General features: G+C 36.3%; 1 long non-coding RNA gene across 1 annotated transcript; it reads left to right on the top strand.

Moving 5' to 3' along the window:
* The first annotated feature begins 618 nt into the window (after window positions 1–618).
* LOC121387981 lies at window positions 619–16,203 on the top strand. Its single transcript, XR_005959912.1, has 4 exons — window positions 619–1,076; window positions 3,552–3,697; window positions 14,908–15,041; window positions 15,402–16,203. It is a non-coding gene; the product is annotated as an uncharacterized LOC121387981 (long non-coding RNA).
* Window positions 16,204–22,222: the final 6,019 nt, after the last annotated feature.

Here is a 22,222-nt window from a genome sequence, read left to right as displayed (position 1 = left end):
ACCTTCATCAGGCTATTGGTATCAGAGTTACGGGTCAGACGATTAGAACTCGTCTTCTTGCAGCCTATCTTCATGTTCGAAGACCCCGGGTTGTGCCTAACCTGACAAATCGTAACATTGCCCACAGACGTGAATGGTGCAGAGAACGTCAGAACTGGGGTATTCGTCGCTGGTCACGTGTCATGTTTTCAGATGAGACCCTGTTCACTTTGGACTTCCTTAATAGCAGGCGTGGTCGGGTCTGGCGACGACGGAATGAACGGTACGCCAACGTCACGGTGCGATTTCATGACAGATTAGTAATGCACATTTTATATGAATACATTGGCGGATCCAGAAAATCCATTGGGGGGGGGGGGGGGCAGTGACATAAGGTGGAATGCCAAGGGAACTTTGGGGGAGGTTTAGAGGGGGATCGTAAAAAAAATGAAAATTAATATATAATAAAATTATAACTCGCAAAATTAAAGGGGGCCTACTCTCCTCACTTCACAGTAACAGTGTGGCCAATCTACGTCACAACAATGTAGTGATGTCATTGTTTCAACTGAAATCGGTTGTATTTTTATAATTACAACTGTGTTAATATCTCACCAAATACTTTTTCAAATGAGATGAAATAAAGCCTACAATATGTTAGATATATTAAGTATTTTTTCCACTATTTTTCCTTCTAGTGTATGTATTGCTGTTTTTTAAGATTATCTCGAAAGAGTTTTGATAAATGTTGAGTAGTTTAGCATAACTGTACTCTTTCGAGGTAATCTTAAAAACGTCAATACATACACTAGAAGGAAACATAGTGGAAAAAACTTTATTTAAATATATCTAATGCATTGTAGGCTTATTTCATCAAATTTGAGATAGTATTTGGGGAGATATTAACACAGTTGTAATTATTAAAAATACAACCGATTTCAGTCACTACATTGTTTTGTGACATAGATTGGTCACATTCCATGTATTATTCAAGTCCATGGAGGCAGGAGAGCTCTAGCTCAGGAAAACCAGCCAAATGAGCAACCAGAGCTTTCCAACTCGGTATCAGCTGCTGCGTTATTAAGAAGATTCTGGACGTAAGTTGAAAAAAGGAAGGCCAACAAAGTGGAAGACCTAGTGTTACATGTTCCATTGTCAGTGGTGGACTTTTTTACACTTGGATATGGACTGTGGTTGTGATTTTATCATATTTTATGATGTTCATGTTGCATTTTGACTCTATTGAAAGTTACCTCCTTGAATGTGCACTGACATTTTTTAATACTGGTACACCTGGATATGGACAGCGGTTGTGATTTTATCATGTTTTAATCATGTTTCTGGAGCAATTTATGGACTCTCTTCTTGGTTTTCTCCACCAACAATAGCAGAAACACAAATACTACCTTTGAGTTATCCCTACTTATTTGAAAATTTGGACAGGGACACCTTTTTGGGCCACCCTGTATTTGTATATTGTGGGTCTTTCTTGTGGAGCATGTACACCTGTACTTGTAGACCAGGGACCTCATTCACAAAGGTCTCATAGGTTCTGCTAGACAACAAAGCATCCTCTTTGCAAGTATTTTAGCATTGCACTGCGAGATCGCAAAGTTGCAAGAGTTTAGTGAATTAGGCCCCAGGACATTAATTCACATCTTGAAATACTGTGTATGAAAGTAATCTCCTTGGCTCCTTTTTGAAAACTATAAAAAGTGGTTCTCTTTTGTGTCATCTGTATATCCAGACGTGTTTTGCACTGTGAACAGTGAAAGAACAATATAAACAATTTTGTATTTGAAATTTATCTTTATTCTTGCAACCATTGTGTGCTCTAAGTACAATTGTATCCATGGAAACTCCTAGCTAGTGCCCTGGCCTTGTTTTGGGGAATATGGACCTGGATTACTTCGCCACATCAACGTTTTTGATTTGGGGATGTACACTTTTAGGGAGGGGGAGGGGGTGGTCAAAAGTGTTCTCTTTGTACACTTGTGGAAACGTTAAAAATTTTGGACGGCCCCTAACATGTCATTAAAGACAACCACCACCACCACCAAATACTTCTAGATCCATTGATATTAATTAATGAATAATTTATGCACTATTTGTTTTTTAGTTAGTGGTAGTATTATAATATTATAGTACACGTTGCAGTGTACTATTGAGTATACCACTACTACTACTACATATGTAGTATATTTAACACCTTATATAAGGAAGGGAGGTAACTCTTTGCGGCCTCTAACCAGTTATGTATATTTTTCTTGTAGTAGTAAGCAAATGCACGACATAGTTACATGTATTTACGATACATGGTAATGACTGTTTTAAAAGATGTAGATGTGTTATTATATATGTTATAAAGTTGAAAATGTCATATTTTAAAGTGATCTTGAGTCTAACAGGATCGCAGGGGACAACTTTGAAGATGTATTTTATTTCTTGGAGGGTTTTTTATACTAAGAGGCATTGATGAATAAATAAATTACAAAGATTAGCTAAACAACTATTGCGATTTGACATTCATTTAAGGATTGTCTGTTATTTCTTTTACGTTCATCAGGGTATGAATAAAAATATATCATGCACAAACTGAATCAGCGAAGCGATTCTCATATAAGTTTGCAGATGCTTTCTCTTTTTTTGGTTCATATCCAGAAAAGAAATAACAGACAATACTTATAATTAAATTTGAAACATACCAATAATAACATTAAAATTTCATATTTTATTTTGAATTATTTTTTGGTTAAAACAATAACGCTCAGTAAAACAAATTACCAATATAACATGATGTCATCAGGTATGACATTCCCTGACGACGTAATGTTCACATTCATCGAGAAATGAGAAATGAGAAATGAACAAACGCCTGTTGCTGTGGCTGGACCAATGAGATGATGTTATATTGTAATGAATGTAACTGAAATTTAATTATTGCAACATAGATGACTGTAGTCTTTTCATTTAGACCTAACACAAGAAACAAACCCCAAAATAATCTGTTTTGAATAAAAGATAAAATACATAAATGTTTAAAGCTTTGTTTAATTTCTCTGATGATAATCAGGAAATTAGTTCAGTGTCCTGAAAGGAATACATCAGGGCTCGAACTTAACAACGGCACCGACGGCAATTGCTATTGTTGAGATATAAATTGCCATAAATAGGGAACATCACTGATGGCACAGAAGTGCCATCAGTAATGCTCCTCATTGATAGCAAAATGTTTACACCTGGTGTACATTAGATGCCAGTATATAACATTAGTACATTTAAAATATGTCTACAAAAGTCTTCTTTTTTTTTCAATTGCCACGGGCAGTCTTTAAATTTGTCGCTGGTGGGCCATTTCACCCATTGCAATTTTGTTTTTAAATTGCCGTGGGAGACAAATTCTTAAGTTCAAGCCCTAACAGGTAATAGCCCTAAATAAGTATTCTGGATGAACATGCTATTTATTTAAAACATATTTCTATAAATATACCTTTTTTAAATTTTGATTCAAACTGGAGAAATGTTACTGATATTCATTGTTTGATTATAATACATGTAAATATCTGTTTCAGTATGAAATATTGCACCACCAAGGTACATGTGGTAGATATAATGGGTAAGCGAAGCTTTCCTGTCCTGGACGCAGGAGCCCATGGCAGACGTGGGCTACAACAGATAGCTCTGAATAATATATGCCTAGATGACCTGACCTGACCTGGTAATTGAATTGAAAAATTGTTGGCTACAACCATTATGCAGTTGATTATATTATCAATTTAGATCATTTTGTGTGTACTTATTGTATGTCAAATACTAATCTAAGCCAAAATTGATTAATAATGTGGGTATTAATTTTTATTCTGAATGTGAACAAGATCTGTGAAAATAGGTATGTCCTACTTAAAAGTAAATGTATTCGAGAAAATACAAATTTTGAAAATGTATTTTTGTACCATATTTGTTAATAAAGTAATTACTTAAAATGAAATTTGCAAAATGAAATCTAAGGAATACTGGTCCGCTATTCTATATTTAGGGGATAACTACATGTATGTTGTATTTGACTATTTGCAGATGTTAATGCTGGTTATCCTGTCACAAATTTGAGTTTTATTGGCGATGGGGGAAAAAGAAGAGGGTAAAATTGATATTTGCAACTGTAAAACCAGCATTAATGTCCACAAATGGTCAAATACAACTTGGTTATTCACATTCTAATATTAATAAATCCATTACAATTTTTTTTTTTTTTTTTTGTAAATAATAAGAGTTGAACAAAAACGTATCATGTTTCAAGTCATGCTCCTTAAAAAATAACAATAGCACAAGCAAATTAAAATATATATAATTTTACTGTTTTTAATTTCATTTTTATATTTTATTGTTTTAATAAGAACAATGCGAACCACTTATTCTAAATATTCATTGTGACAACTGGTGCTTGACAATGAGTATATTGCGAAGGTTCATAATTTGGGATAGTTGCCATTACTTAGCGTGGCACGCATGGTATCATGCAAATTCTTATAAATAACATTTAAAATGATTAGTCAGCTGATTAGGCTAAAGAAAAAAAAAATCACTTTCACTGATGTCTTTACAAACAAAAACACTAAGCAATCCTTAAACCTGCCTACCAATATATTTATCTTCATGAGACTGATGAAGGAACCCGGCACATACTGAGACCATAATGGATCTCTAATAAAGTGAGCAGTGTCTCTAAGAAGGTGGGATTTAATACGGCTCACATGTAATGATGCTATTTGCAATTCCTCGCTGTTTATCCAGGGTAAAAATACCGAAGTAATAGCCAAGTGTAATAGACTCCAGAGAAGGTGGGCACTGTTTGTGTTAGCACATTCCTCCAAGTAGCACATCTCCTCCAGGAGCTGCATATGGCCATCATCACTTGCCAGGAGTGCGATGTAGTTCACCCACAGAGCATCTGTCTCAGCTGTGATAGGTCACAGGATCGATCCTAGGTGTGTCTCTCACTAGTATCTCTGTAAATACCATCTAAGGATTGACCCCCTGTCCTTAATGTAATTAGAAGGAAATGTTTTAATTAACGATGCATTCGACACATTTTATTTTTGGTATCAAAGGCCATGGTATGTGCTATCCTGTCTATAGGTAGTACTAAACCAAATAACTTCCGGCTGGGTCAAAGTTGGAGGTGCACCCAACTTTTGATAGAGAAGTGAACACCACAAGTCCTGTGATTGGTTATAAATGTGAGTGTGTTGGTTGTGAAAAATAATAGTTTCATCTGGGTTAAAAAAAAAAATGCAATTTTATTTCATCTAGTACCAATGTGTCAAGTAGCCTTGTGCTTGAAACATGTATGGGGTGGGGTACCTGTAAAAAAAAGTACTCGAATTTTGTGCGGAACTAGGGTAGTCATAGACGCTACCCATTATCTCAGAAACGAGCAGCTTGACCCCCAATTTTTTCTGATTCACTTTAAGTGTGAGGGGTGGTAGTATTTATATCCATGGCGTTTATGTCTATTGATACGCTGCAGGTAGGAGTTTAGCCACATATGTTACTATTGTCGTCTGTGGGATTTGATTTGGTAGTATAGTAGGAGGTGTATATAAAAGATCCTTTGCTACTAATGGAAAAGTATAGTGGGTTTTCTTTCTTAAACTATGTCAAAATTATCAAATGTTTGGCATCCAATAGCTGATGATGAATAAATCAATGTGCTCTAGTGGCGTTAAACAAAACAAACTTGAACCATAACAAAGAATTGTTCCTAAATATAGATTTCTGATGATTTCATCATAACTGGTATAGAATTGATCCCCTGCCTTTAATGTAGGGTAGGTAATCCATCAAGGCTTGCTTGTTTTGTGTACTACTGGATAGAAAGAAAGAAATGTTTTATTTAACGATGCACTCAACACATTTTATTTACGGTTATATGGTGTCAGACATATGGTTAAGGACCACACAGATTTTGAGAGGAAACCAGCTGTCGCCACTACATGGGCTACTCTTCCGATTAGCAGCAAGGGATCTTTTATTTGCACTTCCCACAGGCAGGATAGCACAAACCATGGCCTTTGTTGAACCAGTTATGGATCACTGGTCGGTGCAAGTGGTTTACACCTACCCATTGAGCCTGCGGAGCACTCACTCAGGGTTTGGAGTCGGTATCTGGATTAAAAATCCCATGCCTCGACTGGGATCTGAACCCAGTACCTACCGGCCTGTAGACTGATGGCCTACCACGACGCCACCGAGGCCGGTACTACTGGATAGATGCATGGATGGATGCATCAATGAATGGTTGGACGGAGAGGCAAACAGACTGATGGATGGATGGACACCACAGCATGACATTCACTCATTTCATTCATTTCAACTTTGCTTATATCCAATTAAGGTTCAAGCACGCTGTCCTGGGCACACACCTCGGTTATCTAAGCTGTCTATCCATTACATTGGGTTAGTGGTTAGCAGTGAAAGAAAAGAGGGTGTAGTGGCCTTACACCTACCCATTGAGTCCTTAAGGACTCTCTGGGTCGGAGCTGGTACTGGGCTGCGAACCCTGTACCTACCAGCCTGTAGTTCGATGGCTTAACCACTGCACCACCGAGGCTGGTTACAGCATGACAAATAAATCAGCAATTGATGTCAAACAAAGGTAAGCATATGAATAAATTGATGATCATCTTCAATTTTAAACACAGGGAACAAAAAGAGCTGTACAAAACAAACATCACAGGTAAGCAAATTTAAAATTTGAAATAAAATTCGTTATCTCTTGAGTTCAACAAAAGTTCAGGATGCAATCAAAAAGATTCCACCACATTTCTTTTATCAGGTATATCTTTTTAGTCTGCTTCAGATGATTCACTCCACCATAAGGTGACTAACGGTCAGAGTACACTGACATTACTCACACTGAGGTAGCGGATCCTCCTTCAGATTAATGGATGTGTTAAGAGTGTATGACTGACATAAGCACAGCACAAGACTACTTCATCCTTCCTTGGGGTGGGACGTGGTACAGCGCTCGCCTGAAGTGTAATCCATCTAGGATCGATCCTCATCGGTGGGCCCATTGGGCTGTTTCTCATTCCAGCCAGTGCACCACGACTGAAATATCAAAGGCTGTGGTATGTACTACCCTGTCTGTGGGATGGTGCATATAAAAGATCCCTTGCTGCTAATTGAAAAGAGTAGCCCATGAAGTGGCGACAAAGGGTTTCCTCTCAATATCTGTGTGGTCCTTAACCATATGTCTGACACCATACAACCATAAATAAAATTACTTGAGTGTGTCATTAAATAAAACATTTCTTTTCCTTTGTGTGGTCCTTAACCATATGTCTGACACCATATAACCATAAATAAAATTACTTGAGTGTGTCATTAAATAAAACATTTCTTTTCCTTTGTGTGGTCCTTAACCATATGTCTGACACCATATAACCATAAATAAAATTACTTGAGTGTGTCATTAAATAAAACATTTCTTTTCCTTTGTGTGGTCCTTAACCATATGTCTGACACCATATAACCATAAGGTGTGGGATGTAGCCTAGTGGTAAAGCGCTCACTCGATGCGCAGTCAGTCTTGGATCAATCTTCGTTGGTGGGCCCATTGGGCTATTTCTCATTCCAGTCCATGCACCACAACTAGTATATCAAAGGTCATGGTATGTACTACCCTGTCTGTGGGATGGTGCATATAAAAGACCCCAGGCTGCTAATTGAAAAGAGTAGCCCATGAAGTGGCTGCAACGGGTTACCTCTCAATATCTGTGTGGTCCTTAACCATATGTCTGATGCTATATAAGCGCAAACAAAATGTGTTGATTGCGTCATTAAATAAACATTTCTTTTTTTCTTCTCCATATAACCATAAATAAAATGTGTTGAGTGAGTATTTAAATAAAACATTTCCTTTCCTTTCCTTCCTGCTCTCCATCCAAGTTCCTGCCAACAGATCTATCCAAGACAGATCTACATCCTTTTTAGATGTCCTTGTGTATTAAAAACAGTATTTCTTTAACAACACCTCCGCTCATTTTAAAATACAACTAGTTGATATCTTGTGTATTAAAACCAGTATTTCTTTAACAACACCTTCAATCATTTTAAAATACAGCCACCTGATATCTTGTGTATTAAAACCAGTATTTCTTTGACAACACCTTCAGTCATTTTAAAATACAGCTAGTTGATATCTTGTGTATTAAAACCAGTATTTCTTCAACAACACCTCCAATCATTTTAAAATACAGCCACCTGATATCTTGTGTATTAAAACCAGTATTTCTTTAACAACACCTTCAGTCATTTTAAAATACAGCTAGTTGATATCTTGTGTATTAAAACCAGTATTTCTTTAACAACACCTCCGCTCATTTTAAAATACAGCCACCTGATATCTTGTGTATTAAAACCAGTATTTCTTTAACAACACCTTCAATCATTTTAAAATACAGCTAGTTGATATCTTGTGTATTAAAACCAGTATTTCTTTAACAACACCTCCGCTCATTTTAAAATACAGCTAGTTGATATCTTGTGTATTAAAACCAGTATTTCTTCAACAACACCTCCTATCACTTTAAAATACAGCTAGTTTTAAAATACAGCTAGTTGGTGTCTTGTGTATTAAAACCAGTATTTCTTTAACAGTACCTCCGCTCATTTTAAAATACAGCTAGTTGATATCTTGTGTATTAAAACCAGTATTTCTTTAACAACACCTCCAACCATTTTAAAATACAGCTAGTTGATATCTTGTGTATTAAAACCAGTATTTCTTTAACAACACCTCCAACCATTTTAAAATACAGCTAGTTGATATTTTGTGTATTAAAACCAGTGTTTCTTTAACAGCACCTCTGCTCATTTTAAAATACAGCTAGTTGATATGTTGTGTATTAAAACCAGTATTTCTTTAACAACACCTCCAATCATTTTAAAATACAGCTAGATGGTGTTTTGTGTATTAAAACCAGTCTATCTTTAACAACAACTCCAATCATTTTAAAATACAGCTAGTTGATATCTTATGTATTAAAACCAGTCTTTCTTTAACAACACCTCCAATCATTTTAAAATACAGCTAGTTGATATCTTGTGTATTAAAACCAGTATTTCTTTAACAACACCTCCACTCATTTTAAAATGCAGCTAGTTGATATCTTGTGTATTAAAACCAGTATTTCTTTAACAACACCTCCAATCATTTTAAAATACAGCTAGATGGTGTTTTGTGTATTAAAACCAGTCTATCTTTAACAACAACTCCAATCATTTTAAAATACAGCTAGTTGATATCTTATGTATTAAAACCAGTCTTTCTTTAACAACACCTCCAATCATTTTAAAATACAGCTAGTTGGTGTCTTGTGTATTAAAACCAGTATTTCTTTAACAACACCTCCAATCATTTTAAAATACAGCTAGTTGATATCTTGTGTATTAAAACCAGTATTTCTTTAACAACACCTCCAATCATTTTAAAATACAGCTAGTTAATATCTTGTGTATGGTTACTTCAACACTTGCAAAGAAAGAAAGAAGTTAAAGTTTGGTTTGTTTAATGACACCACTAGATCACAGTGATTTATTAATCATTGGCTATTGGATGTCAGACATTTGGTAATTTTGACATGTAGTCTTAGAAAGGAAATGGAAATGTTTTATTTAACGACGCACTCAACACATTTTATTTACGGTTATATGGCGTCGGACATATGCAGGGCACAATATTTGACGTGAACTGCCGTTCTGTTCGCATGTCAGTTACGCAAAATTAAATTTACGCGAACCACAAACTGGTTACGTCATGACCTGTAAACGTTCAGAAATTAAAACTTGCAAACTTCATAATTACAGGACGTTTATTCACACAGACATACTACGAGTATTTCGACAAATGTTTTAGGCTGAATTTTAGATACTTGATGCACAGCAAATCAGTAAACAACGTTATATTTATTTCAACAGTTGTAATTTGCAACCAGTCTAAAGTAAATGTTCAGTTTAGAGTCGAGCCAAAAGTTTTAAAGAAATGTGCTCAGACCGCTGGGGACGGCTAAATTATCTGCTGCTATTTTATCTCTAAAGGAATATATGTAGACATAATATTGGATTGCCTATAATTTTACATATGTTAGAAACAATTTTAACGTAAAGAGGAATCCAAAAGTGTCACAAATTTTTTAAAATACTAACATCGCATAATGAGCTTTAAAAAACAAACATTTGGAATGTCACTGTAATATAGAAGTACCATTGATAAAGTGAAAGTAGCGTAACCACCACAAAACGAAAAAAGGAATCCCTCCAAATGATTATGTATCTATTTCAAAGGCATAGAGCCCATTACGCACAGTACAAATGTACGTAATGCAAAAACAAAATCCAGGAATAGGTCGAGGCTGAAAAGGCTCAGAATGCATTTACAGGCGTCTTGAGTTTCAAAATCTTAACGGGGAGGCCCTGCTAAACACAATTTCTGGCTACGCCCCTGTATTTTGTTTCAGTACTGGGGCTGATATTCAGTTCTTTTATAATATTAAAGAAATTTTTTTGTCAAATGTTTTCTTTTGTATTTGTTTTAACTTTATGTTTGAGCTAAAAACTATGTATTTAAAATATGATTTTAACATAATTTTGAGGTAACTGATAGGTAACCCATGGGTTACGCAAATATAATCCACGTAACCGAACAATTGGTTACCTAGGTAAAAATCACGTGAACCGACTTCTGGTTCCCTCAGATTTCGAAATGTTGTCCCCTGCATATGGTTAAGGACCACACAGATATTGAGAGAGGAAACCCGCTGTTGTCACTTCATGGGCTACTCTTTTCAATTAACAGCAAGGAATCTTTTATGTGTACCATCCCATAGATAGGATAGCACATACCACAGTCTTTGATGTACCACTCGTGGTGCACTGGCTGAAGCAAGAAATAGCCCAATGGGCCCACTGATGGGAATCGATCCCAAACCAATCACGCATCAAGCAAGGCCTGTACCACTGGGTTACGTCTTGCCCCCATCTTAGAGAGGAAACCTGTTAATTTTTCAATTAGTAACAAAGGATCTTTTATGTGCACCATCCCACAGATAGGATAGCACAAACCACAGCCTTTATTAGACAAGTTGTGGAGCATTGGCTGGAACGAGAAATAGCCGAATGGGTCCTCTGACAGCAATCGATCCCAGACTGACCATGCATCAGGCGGGTCCTTTTCCACTGGGCTACTTTCTGCCCAGGGATCTTTTATATGCACCATCCCCCAAACAGGATAGCACCTACCAAGACCTTTGTTACATCAGAACACTGGCTGGAATGGAGTAGTCTTAGTGGAGGGTTTTCTTTAATTTACAAGACAAAGTAGCCTACCACAATTATGAATCAAATCATTTATTTTCTATTGGGAATTAAGGTATTTTCAGATTAAGATCATGTTATGTGTGAGGTACTGAACTCAAGGCCCCAACCGTGACATTACCATAACACTTTTCTGGGGAAGTATTCCATTAAAAAAAAAAAGATATATACATTTTCCTTTTCTTTTGCTGGAGATGCCAGCTGATGACACCTGTTTACAGAACTGATATCTGAATCCGGTGTAGTTCTGTCACAACAGGTGGATTAAATCTAACATCAGAGATGAACTTTGAGTGTTTTTTAACTGTATGTCACACCTGGAAGGTGAAAGGTCATTTGACATTTCACTGAAATGGATATAAACAATGTCAAACAATGACATCATTTTATACTTTTCTTTACATATTTATCTCAAACAGTTGTGATAATATAAACATAAGGCTTGAAAAGTGTCAAGTGTAGGCAGTGCATTTTTTCTGTAAATATATGACTTTTTTTTTTAAGAAGATTGGCAAAAAGAAATAAAGTGTTTTATAATTCACAGATAATTAAGTACTTGACAATATTAAATCTTATTATATTATAAAAGAATCTTTAACTATCAAAGAAAGACAGTGGAGTGGACAGAGAACATGTGCCTGCTTAAATATCAAGTTATCTATGATGTGGTATTTCTACATTAAAACTGTTTAATCTATACTTCACTTTTATCATATTTATTTCTTATTTTAAAATCATTTCACCTAAACTTCAACTTCTTATTTCAAGGGGAAAACACTATGAATGGGGTATCATAATACATGTATGAATCGTATCACGGGTTATGTATCGTGATACGTATCATATCATGAGGTAGTTTACAGCATTCACCTCTCTTCATTCAAAATCTTTTCTAGTGTTAAAAGATCCACTGAGGCTGATGATTTCTATGACCCAGCATGTCTCAATCAGGTATTCTACCACCGAGCCATATCCCAAGATGCTATTACTGGACAAGTTTGAGATTCACTGTTGGTCGACGTGATGCCTTCCACACCTAGAATATGATATTAACGCACACAGTATATGATACTGAAAGTGTTGCTACTATCAGCTAGTATTCCGGTATTTTCGCCTGTGGAAAAACAGTTTTGCAAGCTGCAGACCAAATGGCTGTGTTCCATACATACGTGACATTGCATGATGAACAGATGTCTGCTAGAAATCATAGGTCAACATTTCAATGAAATAACACACAAACAGTTATTGCTGCACAGAAAGGAATAAAACCATTAGCCGCAGCTCTACCCCATCAAGAAAGATCTTGTATATACATCCACATAACAAATGTGTAAATATCGCACAAGGGCAATCCAAAGATCAAATCTACCACAGAACATTGAAAAACACTATTAAAAAAATCTGGTTTTCAGATGGAATAATATTTAATATTGTATTTCCAATTATTTCACCTCTTTTTACCCATACATAGGCAGTTAATCCACTTAGGCTACTTCCATTCATTTCAACTTATTTTCGTGCTTATATCCAATTAAGGTTCAAGCATGCTGTCCTGGACACACCTCAGCTATCTGGGCTGTCTGTCCAGGACAGTGGGTTAGTTATTAGTTGGTTAGTGGTTAGTGAGAAAGAAGAGGGTGTAGTGGTCTTACACCCACCCACTGAGCCATTAAGAACTTGCTCTGGTTTAGAGCCGGTAGTCTGATGGCTTAACCGCGACACCACCAAGGCGGGTCAATAGCCAATATGTATTTTTGTGTAGGATTGTCATTAAACATTAATTCACAGGACTCGAAACTAATGGTAGCCATGTGGCAAATTTGCTGCAGTACGTTCCCTAGTCATATGCTTCAGTTAAGCAGAATCTCACGGCCTTATTTTGCATGTTTTTAATTGGTCACCATACTTGAATGTAACTCCTGAAAGTTGTTTTATTACAAAAACAAGAAAATGTTCACACTTGTTTAGTTTGAATGGGTGCTGTTGTGTTATATTAAAGTTGAAGTTTTTTCTGTTGCCCAGTCTTCAGGCCATAATGCCATCACACAATCTGAATCGGTCTAGACTAGATGGTCTTGATATCTCATTTGCCAGATTTGAGGCCTGCATTCATTGCACATAGACCGGCCTCGGTGGCGTCGTGGCAGGCCATTGGTCTACAGTCTGGTAGGTACTGGGTTCGGATCCTAGTTGAGGCATGGGATTTATAATCCAGATACCGACCCTGAGTGAGTGCTCCGCAAGGCTCAGTGGGTAGGTGTAAACCACTTGCACTGACCAGTGATCCATAACTGGTTCAACAAAGGCCATGGTTTGTGCTATCCTGCCTGTGGGAAGCGCAAATAAAACATCCCTTGCTGCTAATCGGAAGAGTAGCCCATGTAGTGGCAACAGCGGGTTTCCTCTCAAAATCTGTGTGGTCCTTAACCATATGTTCGACGCCATATAACCGTAAATAAAATGTGTTGAGTGCGTCGTTAAATAAAACATTTCTTTCTTCATGGCTATACCATCATTGCACATAGGGGCGGGACATAGCCCAGTGGTAAAGCGCACACTTGATGTGCTTTCTGTCTAGGATCGATCCCCATTGGTGGGCCCATTGGGCTATTTCTTGTTCCAGCCAGTGCGCCATGACTGGGATATCAAAGGCTGTGGTATGTGCTATCCTGTCTGTCTGGTGCATATAAAAGATCCCTTGCTGCTAATCGAAAAGAGTAGCTCATGAAGTAATCAGTTTGAAAATTAATTAGTGACTATTTATTGGGGGGCGGGACGTTGTCCCATGGTAAAGTGCACACCTGATGTGCAGTCGGTCTAGGATCGATCCTCATCGGTGGGCTCATTGGGCTATTTCTTGTTCCAGCCAGTGTTCCACGACTGGTATATCAAAGACCATGTTATGTGCTATTCTGTCTGTTGGGTGGTGCATATAAAAGATCCCTTGCTACTAATGGAAAAATGTAGCGGATTTCCTCACTATGACTCTGTCAAATTCACCATATGTTTGACATCCAATAGCCGATGATTAATAAATCAATGTGCTCTAGTGGTGTCGTTGAACATCAGAAACTTTTTTCATTCCACATACGTTTATTCTTGAATAGCAGGGGCAGGATATAGCTCAGTGACAATGGTTGACTGCTCAGCTGTTGGATGTTGCGGGATCAATCACCGTTGACAGACTCTTGTTGGTTTTTTTTTTACCATGTCCCAATGAGTCTCTCATGTCTGGTACATCAAATATCACGTTATGTATTGTCTTGTCTGTGGGAATGTGCAAATAAGTCTGAGATGCCAATGGTTGCAGGATCAATCATTTCCTCATCATAACAAGTCCTCCATGTCTGGTACATCAAAGGGAATGTACTGTTCTGTATAAGAAAGTACATTTAAAAGATCCCTTGCTGTGTTTTTTAAAATAGAAGTAGTCCATGTGGTGGTAGTAGATTTCTTTTCTCACCTCAAATTAAGTCAAAATAACCAAATAGCTATAGTTTAAAATGTGCTGAGGTGTTATTAAACAAACATTCCTTTCTTTTCTTTTTCCAGTGTGTCCACCGAGGAGGATCGATCCTACAACCAATTACACCTAAGATGGGACCTCCCACAGGGCTACAATGCACTTCCTACAAGTAACATACCTGACAGTGATATTGGATTTACTCGACGTCCCCGCTATGCTTGTAAGTAAATGTACTATAGCCTAGCAATTCACTGTGTAGGCAAACTTTGCAAATATTTAAACTCTCAATACGAGAAGTAATTCATCACATAGATATGAGAATTGTAGGTTGTTTCTTTTCCCACACATGCAGGCCGCTTACACGCTGATGTGACCGTGCTAAATTGTCTTTGTCCAGATCACTCTACACAGGTACAGTGATACAGGAGTGTGAAATCTTGTTACCTCGTCCTCGTTGGGGTCGGGGGAAAAAAGGAAAGGAAGGTACTAATTAATAATGCCTCAGAACATTGATTTTTTTAATTTATTTAATTTCAATTTATTTATTTGTTTATTTTTTATTTTATTTTTTTTATTGTAGGGCACATTTTAAGTGTAAGTATTTGGAGTCTTAAGATATTAGCAGGGGTGCAGAAATGAAAAATATTTCACAAGAACCAACTAAAATGTACTAGCCCACCAGAATTTCTAATAGTCCGCCAGCCTAAAAAACATATTAGTGTTTAATAATATTATAATACATACACAATTTTTCTTTTCTTCAAATTGCCATTAGTCGGGAAAAGACTGACCACCCGTTGGACTGGTAATTGTATTTTTTAACTAGTCTGTGAGACATTTTACTCTCATTTGGCGAGCAGATGAGTACTATCTGCACCCCAGTTCTGGTATAGTTATATCAACACCTGTTGAAGGAAAAGAAGAAAAGAGGGAGCTCTAGACCTATGCAACCACATATGCTACTCATTAACTACTAACCTCAATCCTGGACAGACAGCTCTGATAGTTGAAGTGCATGCCCAGGACATTGTGCTTGAACTGTAATTGGATTAAAATATTAAAATATATATATATACATGTATATACCTGTATATATAGTGTTGGTAGATGCACAATAGTTTGTGCAAAAAGAATTCAACTGATTAGTTTTTATGTTGTTTTAAATATACTCTTGTCTTAATTATTTCATGTTACTTCATGTTGTCTTTGTAAATAAAAAAACAAAAACATACCAGTACAATGCATCATTTATTTCATTGTCTTTTAAGCCGGTTATGTATAGGTTATCACCAGACACAGCCAGTCGTGGCTGTGCAAAGATAAATGATTTGATATGAATTTTCCGTCTGTACAAAACATCGTTGTACCTAGGTTGTGATGAATCTTCTGGTGTGTGTCTCTCTCCGAGATGAGTCATTATATTCTGTCAGCTCGGAAATAAAGTGATTAGTTTGTTTAATGTTGAGCTGATTCCTTTGTATTAGCACATGTTGTTTTTAATACAGTGAAACCTGTCTAAACCCGACCACGTTGGGGACCTAACATTTATCCCATTTAGACAGGACCCGCTGTTTAGAGGGTCACGTTTTAGAATTTAATAAATTCAGGACCATGAAATTTGGCCGGTTTTGACAGGATTCTGGTTTATTCAGGGTCCAGTTCAGACTGGTTTCACTGTACATAATATTTATATAGACAATGACTGACAATGGTTTTATTCTTTTAGTATATATTGCACAATGAGCTTAATAATGTCTATCCTGACAGCTCCACTTGAATGGTGATTACACAAAATAAATTTAAATTAATGAAATAATAGTTAGGTTATACAGTGTACTAAAAGTGTCCATTAGTACAAAATATTTTGCAGTATATAGTAGAGCCATAGAGCCATACTTGGCATAAAATAACTGGGGGGGGGGGGAGGGTGTTAAAAAAAGAAAGAATAAGAGCAGAATAATATAGGGGTTTCACTTTTAAAACTTTTTAAAAAATCTTCTTTTATTCTTCCTTTTTTCTTGTGTGTGGGAGGGTTGCCTGATACACATGTACTATGTATTGCCCTGTGCAGGTTTCAGCTTACTACAGTTATTACTTGTACATGATAAGGAAATACCTGTCATATTTATATATTCAATTTTTTATATATACTTTTAAAATTGGAATTTTTTTAATCGATGTTGATCATCAATTCAGTCATAGGGCGGGATATAGCCCAGTGGTACAGCGTTCACTTGCTACACGATCGAGGATTGGTCCTCATCGGCGGGCCCACTGGGCAATTTCTTGTTCTAGCCAGTGTACCACGACTGGTATATCAAAGGCCATGGTATGTACCACCCTGTCTGTGGGATGGTACATATAAAAGATACCTTGCTGCTAATTGAAAAGAGTAGCCCATGAAGTGGTGACAGCAGGTTTCTTCTCTCAGTATCTGTGTGGTCCTTAACCATATGTCTAACACCATATAACCGTAAAAAAAATGTGTTGAGTGTGTCGTTAAATAAAACATTTCCTTCCTTCCATCATTCATATTTTTACCATTGTTTGACAACCAATAGTTGATGTATTTTTGTGCTGGGGTGTCGTTAAACATTGATTCATTTATGCATTCCTGCATTCATTTATTCATTCATAATGGAAAGTTAAAGTTTGTATAATGACTACTAGAGCACATCGATTTATTCATCATCGCCTATTGGATGTCAAACATTTGACAATTCAGACACAGTCAGGGAAAACTTGATACATTTTTCCTTTAGCTGTAAGGAATCATGATAATGGAAGTGACACGCTAACGGTGTGAAAAAACAATTATCTGAGTTTTAAATGTAAAGTAAACTTAAAACATTTGATCGTTTTAATTTACAGCCCTTTGGTGATTGCTATTTTAACACACACACAAATATATATAAAAGTTACACCATTCACAAATTTATAAATGCCAAGAAATGTATTTTAAAATTGTGTATGTATCCAGGAAATGTGTGAATACTATACTTAAATATGTACGGTAAATGCACCCTTTTCATTACTGACAAAAGACCGGCCTTGGTGGCGTCGTGGTTAGGCCATCGATCTACAGGCTGGTAGGTAATGGGTTCAAGGCATGGGATTTTTAATCCAGATACCGACTCCAAACCCTGAGTGAATGCTCCGCAAGGCTCAGTGGGTAGGTGTAAACCACTTGCACCAACCAGTGATCCATAACTGGTTCAACAAAGGCCATGATTTGTGCTATCCTGCCTGTGGGAAGCGCAAATAAAAGATCCCTTGCTGTCTGTCGTAAAAGAGTAGCCTATGTGGCGACAGCGGGTTTCCCCTAAAAAACGGTGTCAGAATGACCAATTGTTTGATGTCCAATAGCCGATGATAAGATAAAAAATCAATGTGCTTTAGTGGCGTCATTAAATAAAACAAACTACTATTGAAAAAAAATCTCATCTTTTTTTTCATGACAATTAATAGAAAGTTCATGTGTCAGATTTGTTATCCCTTCATTCTTTTAAATGTATAATTAGCCTTTAGTAAAGCTTGTTTATCTCACTGTCTAGACAGATAATTGAATGCATTCTTTTATCTTTGATGATTGCATTACATAATGGCAAAAATGACACTTTCAAAACCATTGCAAGTGGCAACGAATCTTGCATACGTGAACTTTGATCTTTGTAATTTCTGCTACAGATCTGTTTGCAGTTTTGTGCAATAGCAATAGTGTACCAAGCAGTTGGCATGTTTATAGCCACCAGCTGTTTGTCATATTTTAAAAATATGTTTCCTGGCTTTTATTAAAAAGACAGGAACCCTGTAGTCCATTTGCACCAAAAGGAAACTGATGAATTGGCATTTAACTTTATAATGAATAATGTTGAAAAACATAGAATACATACCGTCATATTAAGTTTTAAACCCATACAAAATCATGCAGCATTTTTTCAAAATATTCCAAAGTAAGTACAAAAGTTTCCTAAGAAATTACCACCAAATTTCATAGATTAAATCTCCTTCTTGATATACCAATATTGATGTAGACAAGTGCTGGAACATACTATTACTAGGTCTACTGCACATAACTGTAAATCCTTGTCCGGATCATATCTTGCATATACATGCATACAGGACCATTAAATCTCACATGTAGGAACAACTTGGGATGGTGGTATGTCACATACAATTACTAGATCACTGTGATACAAATAATTTATATAATTAGAATTAAATCATACCCGTAACATATTAATTAATATCTATGGTTTTCCACCAAACTCCTGACAGGCATATCACGTACCTCACCCGTACTCTTCTTCTTTATGTACTGCACATCAATTACTACTGTAGTAACAATTCAGATGTCACTGCCAACCTTGTTTGTTCCAGCATTTTGCCTTTATTCCTGTATTAAAAATGATATTCTGTCTGTACAATTTGATGGTATTTTGTAAAGAAATGTTTTATTTACTGTTATATGGCATTGGACCATACTGACGACAAGAGAAAACCTGCTGCTGCCACACCATGGGCTATTCTTTTCATTTAGCAGTAAGGAATATTTTATGTATATCATTCCATACCACAGCCTTTGTTAAACCAGTTGTGGAGCACTGGCTGGAACGAGAAATAGCCCAATGACAGGGATCGATCCTAGACTGATCACTTATCAGGCATGTGTTTACTAGTCCCCTACCGGTCCAACCCATGGAGACTATAGGTTTCATCACCATCCTTCTTGTCTGTCTGTCTTTCAGTCTGTCTGTCTGTCTGTCAGTCTGGCCATCTGTCCATCTGTCCCACATACAGTTTTCCAGACTTTTATTTTGCTTTGCCTCAGGATATTGAGCTTTATCATATAGTATAAAGGTCGACAGGTCTGTCATATACTGTTACAGTTCAAGTTTGACTTTCATGGCGATTTACTCATTTTTCACTAAGTTATGTCCCTTGAACTTGTGCACTTTACACCGTCAAACATAACATGTACAATAATTAATATAATTTATGTTAATTAATACAACATATTAAACCAATTTCATTTTTAAACTATATACTGTAAATAAAAATTTGTGTTTTGAGTGTATCATTAAATTAAAAACTTCCTCCCTGTTTTTCATTAATAGGCTACTGGTACATTTATGGGAGCATAATCCCCTAGCAAAAAAAAATGCCTAGAGTTATCACATGGACACAGTTCGTGTTGTTGAAACATGAAGATCACATTCAAGTTCATTTTACACCTCTTCGAAAGGCATGTTATTAGTAAACAGTGTCAAGACATTTCATTCATAACATACAGTTTATCTTCTGTCTGTGATATCCCTCGCCTTTTGTTTGTCTTCCCCGTTTTTTGTATATTATCTATCAGTTTTAGGCGACTAACGTGAAGCCTTGCATTGAACTTGTCTGCCCCTGGGTGTTAAGTCGAGATTGTATTGCACCATGATGTTTGCAAATGTTATTAGATACACAACTATCTTCTTTTTTTTTAATGTATCGGTATAGTCACTGATGCAGCTTGATGGTTGTTATAACCTTTAGATGTGTGCTTTTGTTTCACGGTTTTATTTTTCCTAAATTTGAAATTGGCTTATGCAGAATTTTATCGCCCACCTTGATAATTCTGCTGTTCAACACCATGACCTTCAGACAAGAAAGGGTGGGACGTAGCCCAGTGGTTAAGGGTTCACTTGATGTGCGGTCAGTCTAAGATTGATCCCCAAGTGTGGGCCCATTGGGCTATTTCTCATTCTAGTCAGTGCACCACGACTGGTATATCAAAGGCCGTGGTACATGTATGTGCTATCCTGTCTGGAATGGTGCATATAAAAGATCCCTTGCTACTAATGGAAAAATGTAGCGGATTTCCTCTATAAAACTATATGTCTATAAATTTCTCATTTGGCCTGAACAGGATAAAGCAGATATCTGACGTCATTAACTAGATATTATCTTTATTCTGCAAACCATAAACATTAAGGAAAAAGCTGTTATTTCTATTATTTCAGCCACATGGTATGATGACCTACAGGTCAAATGAGCGATTTTGTAATATATTGTTATGTGTGTGATGTCACATGAGTGATGACAAAACTCATATCGTGCTAGTAGCAGGATAGGACTTTCCTTTATCAGTCATCATATTCTGTCAATAGAATCGGTGGTTGCAGAATAAAACTGGTTACACTGTTTGTAGTTTATGATGATGACACTGATATTATTATATGGTGAGGAAAGACTGAAATGTTTAATTTACACAGAAAGTAGTAATGTTGTTATATTGTGAGGTAAGATGGTATTTTTGCTTTAGAAAGAAAGGTAAACTTGTCTGTCACCAGCCATTTTGATAAACTGATATTTGACACTCATACAAAGTCTGATAAATAAGGTGGTGTTATTATTTTTTTACTGGTCTATAATCTTGAATTGTAAAATTCCAAATTTCAATATTGTAAATTCTTTACTTTTTATTTAAAATTTTACCATCTCTTCATGTTGTTGCCTAATCACCCATTTTGGTAGTCTTTGATATTTGACATCATGATCCCAAGTGGAAAAGGCTACATTTATGAAATACATGTAATCCCAGTTTGAATGTAACAATGCTAGACTTTTTTTCTTTTTTTCACCTATTGACAATGAAAATTAAAGTCATGTGTCTTAGAAACTGAAATGAAAATTTCCAATTTTACATGCTATGTTGCTAAATTTTCCAGTGCTGTGGTAGTAAAATTTAATTTTAGGGGTGAAATCTTGTACAAGGATGAAAAGTGAAATGAAGAAAAATGCCTAAATACCACTATGATGGTTAATGATATCTGCTTCTTTATTTTTTAGTAATAAAGTGTCACTTGTTCATGCCATGGTTATGCTAACTACAGGGTAGTGAATTGGAAATTTTCAAATAACTTTCCAGATTATGAAGAAGTAGTGTCAAACTGATTAATTGAGGATATTTTAGGTATATTTGCAAATTGATCTTGAACATATTTCATCAATCACTATTTGCAGTGAGGGGCAGGATCAGTTCCCACTGGGCCCATTGGGCTATTTCTCATTGCAGCCAGTGCACCACGACTGGTATATTAAAGGCCTGTTATCCTGTCTGTGGGATTGTGCATATAAAAGATCCCTTGTTACTAATGGAAGCATGTAGTGGTTTCCCTCTCTAAGAAAACATGTATATGTCAGAATTGGCAAATGTTTGCCATCCAATAGCCGATGATTTACGAGATAACCATATGGAATTTTTAGATTTGCATTTGTTATTGTCTATTTGATCCCGCAAATGTAATTTTTCACCAAAGGCGTTAGCCTGAGGTAAAAAATGAAACATTTGCGGGCATCAAATAGACAGTAGCACCGCAAATCTAAAAACTCAATATGGTTATGTCCATTGTAAACTGA

This window comes from Gigantopelta aegis, chromosome 14, assembly GCF_016097555.1.
Source record: "Gigantopelta aegis isolate Gae_Host chromosome 14, Gae_host_genome, whole genome shotgun sequence".
In the NCBI taxonomy this organism is placed as follows: domain Eukaryota; kingdom Metazoa; phylum Mollusca; class Gastropoda; order Neomphalida; family Peltospiridae; genus Gigantopelta; species Gigantopelta aegis.
This window is presented reverse-complemented; position numbering and strand designations above follow the sequence as displayed.